Here is a 9,922-nt window from a genome sequence, read left to right as displayed (position 1 = left end):
CGTCAGACCCCGTAAGGGGGGGTGATTGTGACAGTCAGTAGTCCCGGGATCCGTAAGGGGAAACACTGGGTAAGCTGTGCAATCCCACACCGCCTGGAGAAGGTCAAGTGGGATGATTTGAGACCGTGCAGGTATGGGACTACACGGTTGAAAATGACTTAAATGGATTGATTGGTACTACCTATATCAACAAGGTGCATCTTGTTTTTCGGTAGCCCATCTCGAAAGAACTCCACAGTTAAGCGTGCTTGGCCTGGAGCAATTTCAAGGATGGGTGACCTCTTGGGAAGTTTTCCTAGGATGCGTGTGAGTGAGGACAAAGCACGGTGAAAACACACGTGTTGGTCTGTATGGTCAGTCATCAATTCAGGAAGCAGCCAGAGTGGCATACCCGTGTATAAGAGCCATTATTCCGTGGGTGTAAGGACCCAATGGAGGCTTGAAGCGGGGACGTTACAAAATGGTATCAGAGCCTTGACCCAGCCGGAAGTGTGGTCGACGAGGACGTCGGACCCCGTAAGGGGGGGTGATTGTGACAGCCAGTAGTCTCGGGATCCGTAAGGGGAAACACTGGGTAAGCTGTGCAATCCCACACCGCCTGGGAAAGGTTAAGTGGGATGATTCTGAGACTGTGTAGGTATGGGACTATACAGTTGAAGAGAGCTTAAATGGATTGATTGGTACTACCTATATCAACAAGGTGTATCTTGTTTTTCGGTAGCCCATCTCGAAAGAACTCCACAGTTAAGCGTGCTTGGCCTGGAGCAATTTCAAGAATGGGTGACCTCCTGAGAAGTTTTCTCAGGATGCGTGTGAGTGAGGACAAAGCACGCTGAAAACAGTCGTGTTGGTCTGTAGGGTCAATCATCAATTCAGGAAGCAGCCAGAGTGGCATACCCGTGTATAAGAGCCATTATTCCGTGGGTGTAAGGACCCAATGAAGGCTTGAAGCGGGGACGTTACATAGCCCCACAATAATTCAAGTGGGTCCCTCCTTAGTTTTGGGTATTGTTTTTTATTAGTAGTGTGTTTATGATTGAGTTGTTATACTTATTTATTTTGATGAGTTTTTTTTTTATTGTATTTTTCACGATTTTTTTTTTGTTATTTTTAATGTTTAGCAGATAGAAACTGGTTCTTCAACTAAACATGCATACATTGGGAATAACATTGATCTTGCTAAAAAGGTTAAAGGGCCCATTAAGAAATGAGCATACGAATTAGAGTATGTGTAATGTTTTTATAGAAATTGGTTTTAATTTATTTCTTTTGGTCAATTATGTTAATTGTGTTTGATAGAACTAGTTTTAGTACCTTTTTTTATCAATTAATGTGTTATTTTTTAGTTGATGTTAATGTGATAAAATTGGTTTAGTATTATTTATTTGTTGTTGGTTATAATGTTAAAAGTTTGGTTTGATTATTTTGTAGCATTATTATATTTTGTGAATTGGTTAAAACTAATTTTGTATGATGGATGTTTAGCTTTGATGTAAACTCTTTCTTGTCTTATTATTATTTAGTTTTTATTTAATTGTCTAAATATAAAAATAAAAAAAATATTTAGCAACTTATTAAGTATTATTTAAATTTACATATTGTTTATTTATTTATTAACAAAATTTATATATAAAAAAATTTAATGACTTATGAAATTATTTGATATATACTGATTTAAACATTGTTTATTTTTTAAAATAAAAAAATAAAATAAAAAGAAAAATCTTTAAAAATTAATTTATTTTAATAAATATTAAATATTCAATTACATGTGTCAAAAAAATAAAGAAAGAATTAGATCGCGTGATAAAATAAGAGTAAAATTTTATATCTTACATCTATATATAAATGGATCTCCACAATAAGACAACAAAAAAAGATTTGTTTTTGTCTTTTTCTAAATTTTTTTATAATATTTTATTTTATTTTGTGGTTTTTTTTTATAAGTTTTTTTAATTTTGTTTTTTATTTTATTTTTGGTAATTTTTTTTTTATTTATTATTGGTACTCTTAATGTATTTAATGCCTTATCGTTAATGTGTTTAATGTCATATCGGTATGATCCCATTTTTTTGTACTTTTTTTAATTCGTTTTAATTTTATTTTTTTTTAAAAAAAATAATTTTTTGTACTTGCTATTAGTATTTTTAATGTATTTAATGTCATATCGGTATGATATTTAATAAGTGGTTTGTAATTTTTTTTTTTAATTTCTATGGATAATCTTTGTACTATTTACTATTATTTTTGATAAATAATTATTAATTAGTTAGTATTTTTTTATGAATGATTTTTGTACTATTCACTATTTTTTTTTAATCTTTTATGTTCTTTTGTTTTATTTTTTTAAAATGATTTTTTGTACTTGTTATTAGTGCTTTTCATGTACTTAATGCTACATCGGTGTGGTACCTAATATTTAGTTAGTAATTTTTTTTGTCTTTTTTTTTTTATTTTACTTTTTATGAATAATCTTTGTACTATTTTTTTGGTAAATGATTTTTGTACTATTATTGCTATGTGACACCTTAAGGTTTTTGTAACGTCCCCGCTTCAAGCTTCCATTGGGCCTTTACACCCACAGAATAATGACTCTTATACACGAGTACGTCACTCTGGCTGCTTCATGGACTGACGACTGACCCTACAGACTAACACGAGTGTTTCCAGCATGCTTTGTCCTCACTTGCACGCTTCTTGGGAAAACTTCTTAGGAGGTCACCCATCCTGAAATTACCCCAGGTCAAGCACACTTAACTGTGGAGTTCTTTCGTGATGAGCTACCGAAAAACAAGATGCACCTTGTTAATATAGGTAGTACCAATCAATCTATTTAAGCTCGCTTTAACTATGTAGTCTCATACCTACACAGTCTCAGAATCATCACACTTGACCTTCCCCAAGCGATATGGGATTGTACAACATACCCGCTATTTCCCCTTACGGATCACGGACTACTGACTGTTACAATTTTCAATACCATATTGGTTTGGTACCTAATAATTAGTTGGTACTAATATTAATATGTACTTATCTTTAGTAATTTTGATTAGAATTTTAATTTTTTTTACTTTTAATCTGATAATTTAATTAGATATTTTATTTGTATTTATTTAAATATAATTAATAAAAATAAAAAATATAATTAATCTATTAATTATTGGTGACCCTAGTATATATATATATAATATGATGATATGTCAGAGAGAGGAAAAAAAAAGAAAAAAAGTGGTGACTCAATACATATACATCGAGATAGAAAATAAAATGTCAAAAAAAACAAGAAAAAAAGAACTAAAGAAAGTGTATGCGTCAGTGTAACATTAAAGAAAATATATACATTTTTTTTTTATCGGTATACGTATTATAATAAAACTAGAAAACAAACCGCGTTTTGCGTGCGGTTGTATTTTATTTAATGATAATTAAGTTATAAAATTATATTAAATTAATTTTAAATTTTGATATTTTTATATAATATTTTTAATTGTGAGTACCTATTCAAAATTTTATTTTTTAACTCTTAATAACACAAATAAAAATAAATTAATACTTTAGAGTCTTAGTTTTTTTAATTATTTTGAATTCAATAAATTATAATTATTAATTAATTTATTGTAAACATATATTTTTATATAAAGTCAATTTTCAAAATATATATATTTGGCATAAATTAAATTAGAATCAGGATATGATAGAATTTTAGTAATTGGATCAATGTTATTTTGATGTGATTAAATTTATATAAAACAATAGAATTGGGAGAAAAATATAACGATTGATAAGTCTATTAGAAATTCGTTAATTTTAAAATTATTGTCATTATCGTATCCCACTCGCCACTACATTTAAAGTCGATGTCATAACAAATGCAATACTTACTAATTATTTGTCATAACTTTGATGTATTTTTTTATAACCTCCAACCATCTCAATATCACCGACAACACATAAGCATTTAATAACACAAAGATATTAGAATATTATAAAGATGAATAGTTAAATAATTTTTTTTTAAATATGAATAAAAGTTAATAATTGAATAAATACCTGAGAGTATTTCTGTTATCATTAACACGTAAATCAATTAACTTTTGAGTTATAAATTGAAACACATTGGTCGGGATGTTAACTATTTCTTTTTCTAATATCTTCACTGAAGTTGTAATCAAAAATAAAATTTTATAGTCATTTGAAATGGTCTGTACTTACTTGAGGTTGCCACACTTTTTAAATTTTAAAGACGAACCTTCATTCAATAGGTTCTTAAACTTAAGAGCTAATTTTTTTTCTTATTGTTTGCATGTATTAGATTTTTCTATCGGATAAATGATAGACACATTAAATATTTAATGATTGATAAATTGATAAGAAAAATAATAAAACAAAAAATATGAATAATAATAATAATAATAATAATCACCTTCTCATTAATAAAAATCATATCGAGACTTATTAATTCTCTATTGTTCTTAGTATTTACAAACTCCTACATTCTACTAACTTTAATTTAAAAAAAAAACACTGATATGAGAGAATTAAAATTAAAAAAAAGCTTAGTAGTAAATTAAATTATGAAATTAAAGAGAAGTAGATTAGGATATATATAGAGTTTAGTAGTTGAATTTAAAAAAGTAATAGTTTTTTAAACTTGATATATTTATTTTTGTTGATAATTTTTTAAATTTTTTCTTAAAAAAACGTGATATAGGTATAAATGTATAAAAGTGATAGGTCAAAAAAGTGTAGCAAATTTTTTATTTCTTTGTAAAAAAATATTTGGTATTTATATATATATATATCTTTATATATTAAAAGTGCCTATTTAACGGCATTTTTTGGTTTAACAGAATATACTTAAAAATAAAAGAATATTCTGTTAAATTTAACGATTAGGTTTGATCTCCCGTTAACAAATAAACCCAATAATTAAACTAAAAAATTAAACAATCTTTTAAATATTAATAATCTCTTTTTAAATTAAAAAAATCATCTTAGCCATATATCTCTCTAACAAACCTATCTTGGGAGAATATTAATAATTTTTTTTATATATTTATTTTTTAAAAAAGAAAAATCTTTATATATTAAAGTTAACCTCACTTATCTAATGTTTTCTCTAGATAAGCATAGGAAGCAGAAATACCACTTCTATCTTTGTGTGATTGCAGATATACCACTTCTGTCATTGACCCACTTTTTAGCTTTATAAATGGAGATGTTCATATAATATTAACACTTTACAGAATATTTATAGATATAAACTTACATTACAATGCTATGTTAAAAAAAGAACTAAATAGAATAATCTACTACTCCAATAATAAATTTATTTACAATTTTATAATTACACTAATATTATTTTTAATACATTATTAAATAATATTTCAAATATAAATATTTAATTTTTTCAAACAAAAAATTTGTAATCTTTAAAAATAAAATACATTCAAAATTTTAAAAAGACCAAAATTTTAAATGAAACTAGCAATACATGGCTCGACACGTACATTCACCTAGTATATATATATTCTCACTTAGTTACAATTTTTAAATTTGTTTAAAAAAAAAGTGTGAAAAACGTAATGTAGATATTAGGTGAGTTTTGTTTTTGTTTTCTGTTTTTTTTTTTTGTTTTTGTTTTTTTTAAATACTCAATAAAATTAATTAAATATTCTTTTTAATATTAATTAATAGTAAAATATCAATTTGTAGATTTATGCTTTTTTTTAGAAAAATAATTAAAATAATAGTAAACTAATTTGTAGATTTATGTTTTAATAAAATATTCAAAATTGAGATAATTAAGGAGAGAAGAGAAAAATAGTATATATTAGAGTGATTTTAGAATGTCATCTCACCTCCTCATACTTCTCCTTTATATATAGATATAGATTGAAGAAAAAAGTGGTATATGTGCTTGTTAATTAATCAATAATGTTGTGGCAATCAATTTTAAATTTTGGTCAGTTGATGCAATTAATTTTTAAATTTATTAGTAATTCAATAGTTTAAAGAATTTGACTATTAAAATTTAAATTTAAACAATTAAGTGCAAGTAGATTAATAATTGATAGAATTTAACTATAAAACACTAAATAAAAAATAAGGATGCTAATACAGGAAATGTTTGTCAGTATGTGTGTATGTGGCCAATTAAGGTGATGTGTGTCAATTAGTCTAGTCTTTATTATTGAGTACTGTTAATGGGCACCAATGGTGTCTAGCACTTTCTTTGTGTGTCGTCTTGCAATTGACTAGCGATATTTCTTAAAAATTATTATATTAAACTATATGAGACCTGATATTTAGTTAGACCAATAGCGATATTCAGTGCCAGGGTCGTGGGGGGGAAGGGGGGGGATTTGGGTCCGAATTTGATCGGAGTCCAAAATATTGATTAAAAAAAATAACTGTTTAAAAAAATATTGAAAGTAGTTTTTTTTTTTTAAAAAAAAAAAAATTGATTCTCAATTAAAAAGTGAAAATAGTTTTATTAGGGGTGGGCATCCGATCCAATCCAACCTTTTTTTGCTCATCCGATCCAATCCAATTAGTAATTGGATTTAGAAAATCATCATCCGATCCAATCCAATTAGACGTCAAAATCCAATCCAATCCAATCCAATTACTAATTGGATTGGATCGATTTTTCAATTGGATATCCAATTACACACCTAAATTTCAATATTAGCTTAAAAATATAAAGAAAAATACGTAAAAAAAAATAAAGTATCACTTTTTATTTAAGTTTAATACTTCATAAATATACTATTCTTACAAGTGTATTGTAGCTAAAAGTTTTAAATAATTAAAACAATAACATTTTTAAGTAATAAAATAGAACAAAATATCATGAAAATAATTAAAACAATAACATTTATTATATTTTTCAATATTTTTTATTATATAAATAATTTTTTAATATATATAAATGTAATTGGATTGGATCGGTTTTTAATTGGATTTTGAGATTGACATCCAATAACCGATCCAATCCAATTAGAATCCAACTTTTAACATCCAATCCAATCCAATTGTAATTGGATATCCAACTTTTTGTAATTGGATTGGATTGGATCGGTTCGGTTCAATTGGATTGGATTGGATGATGCCCACCCCTAAGTTTTATAGAACATGTTTTTAAAAAATATTTTCACTTTTCCAGTTTTAAAAACAAAAACTGATTAAAAAATATTACCAAACGTTTGTAATTGCACAAGCAAAAATGTGTCACTACGCTTACAACTAACCCCAAAATCAATTTTTAACGATAAATCCTCCCAAACCAGTGTTCTATTAGCAGTTTACCATTTTTATTCAATTTCAGTTGTTAACTGTCATATTGAATTGTCCACGTGTATACAATATACATGTGTTGCAATCATATTAGTCTATGTAATTACTTTATTTAAAAATTAAAAGAAAATCATATTAAAAATAAAAATAAAAAAATACATAATTATATTTTTTCCTTTTCTCTCCGTAACTCCCTCTCTCTCCCCCAAAACTACTACCTATTATGGTTTATATTTTGAAAAGCGGATAACGATATTTTAATTTATAAATAAGAGTTGATTATTTTGATGCACGTGAATGAATGTCGGATTATTAATATTTGATATTGAATAATTTATATATAAATATTAAAAAAATTTCTACTCACACATGAGATTGTGAGTTGTATTATACGAAGAATTAAGATTACTTAGCCATTAATAAAACAATCAATAATATATTCAAGATTAGGAATCTTTAATCAACAGTTACTAATGCGGTTCACTGATGCCCATTATTGTGTATAAGTAATCTCAATTCAAATTACTGATATAGTATGACATCTAAGTGAATGTGCTGCATATAAAAAATATTATATATGACATGGACCGATATGTAATTAATTTGTCTTTATCAAACATGTTGTTTACTATAAAGACCTAATTCATATCATAAATATAATCAATAGTAGATTGATATGAATCCTGAGTAATCATGAACTCATGTTCATGTTATTGTTAATTTTACTTTAATTATTTGTTTTCTTTGTTCCTTTTTAACATAGATAATTTTTTTTCTTATTTTTATTGTCACCAAATAGAATTCAGAATTTAATTAATTGTTTGGTAATTAAGTACAGTTCTTGTGGGATTGACCTTATTCCTGTAAGTTTATTACTTGTGAACGAGGGTGCGTGTTGAATTTTTCACAACAACCGAATAATGGTCGTTCGCTCTTCGAGCATCTACCCAGATGAAAAGCGTTTGATTCTCGTTCCTTCTCGTCCTCTTTGCCGATCAACTATCTCATCCTCTCTTGACATTTCTGAGCGAGAAATCACCATGCATTTGTCCAGATCATTCGTAGTGGAGGGATTGAGTGGGTTACAAGATCTGGGTTTCGATATCCAGAAAAATTGGGTTGAGCCTGTTTTGAATGTGAATAGGAGCAGATGTTGGTGTGTATTTTAACTTTTTTCTTAAAAAAAATTATTATTGAGTTTATGAGTTTGTGGTTTTGTGAGAATCTGTGTGTGGTTGGTGGCTTTGGTTATGGTTGTTTAGTCCATCTATTTCACATGGATTTCTCAAGTTTTAGACAACAAAAATCATATTTGATTTTCTTTTTCAACTCTTCTCGAAAAAATAAATTTGTTTTTCTTTTCAATTATTTAATCAAAATCAGACCTGAATTTGTTCTTCATTTATGAGTTGGCATATGATTTTTGGACAACGAGTTAAAAATGTTTATTCATTTATTTGTATATGAGTTGATTTTTAATATATTATTATTAGTTGATTATACTTTTACTTTTTACATGTTGTGTTATTTTGAAAAGTCTTCATTGTTAGAGAATTGTATTTTGATAACCTCTTAAATAATTATTTATGTATATTTTTCTTCTTTTTATTTATTTTTTCAAATAATATTTTGATTACTTTTTGAAATAAAAATGAGCATGACATGACATGTGGTATTGGAATTAGTCCAATCAACACTTAATAAGTTGTTAGACTAGTAGTAAAGCTAGTAAAAAAAATGCGAACTTACATAAATAGTGAAAAAATGAGAGAAAGTTTGCAAAAATATTGAGACGTGGAGATTTTTATATTTTTACTGTAGTAAATTTTTAAAGTTTTAAAATTATAAAAATATTGTGTTTCAATAAAAAAAAAAAAAAATCAAAAACAACCCTAGAACAACTTGGAGCATGTTTGGTATTGTTTTCTGTTTTTCTGTTTTTATTTTTAAAAATAAGAATAAAAAATAGTTTTTGAAGTTTTCAAAACACATGTCGCGTTTGGTTAGTATTTTCTAAAAATAATATTGATCAAAAGTGAATTGTTTTTTAAAACAGAAAAAAACATTTTGTTGTTTTTAAAATTCTTGTTTTTGTAATTTTATTTTCTAAAAACTGTTTTTATAAATAAGGCCAAACAAACCTAATTGTTTTCAAAAATAACTTTGTAGTTATGATGCTAAACATGCACTTAACAAATAATATGAAAAAAAAAAATAACTACAAAACAACAGAAAATAACAAAACATTGACTAATTGCAATAAGTAAACTAATATCAACTTCTCAATATATTTTTGTCTTACGAACTTTTTTTGTACTTAGTTTTGACAACTTGATTTATCTTTTTGTACTATTAAATTATGTTTTTTCATGGAATTTAATATTACAACTTTATTCTTTCATTTTTTTTTTGTTGAGTTAGTGATAGTTAAAATGATAATTTATTTTTTAAAATTTAAATAAATATTTACATTAATTAAAAAAATAATAAAAACTTATGATTTCAAAATAGGTATATAATATAATGGGTAATATATAATTAATATGTCAATATCTACTACTGCACATTGTGTCAATTAAAAAAATAAAAATCTTATCATTATATTTTAAAAAAATGTGTCAAA

This window comes from Cannabis sativa, chromosome 1 (genome assembly GCF_029168945.1).
Source record: "Cannabis sativa cultivar Pink pepper isolate KNU-18-1 chromosome 1, ASM2916894v1, whole genome shotgun sequence".
Lineage (NCBI taxonomy): Eukaryota > Viridiplantae > Streptophyta > Magnoliopsida > Rosales > Cannabaceae > Cannabis > Cannabis sativa.
This window is presented reverse-complemented; position numbering follows the sequence as displayed.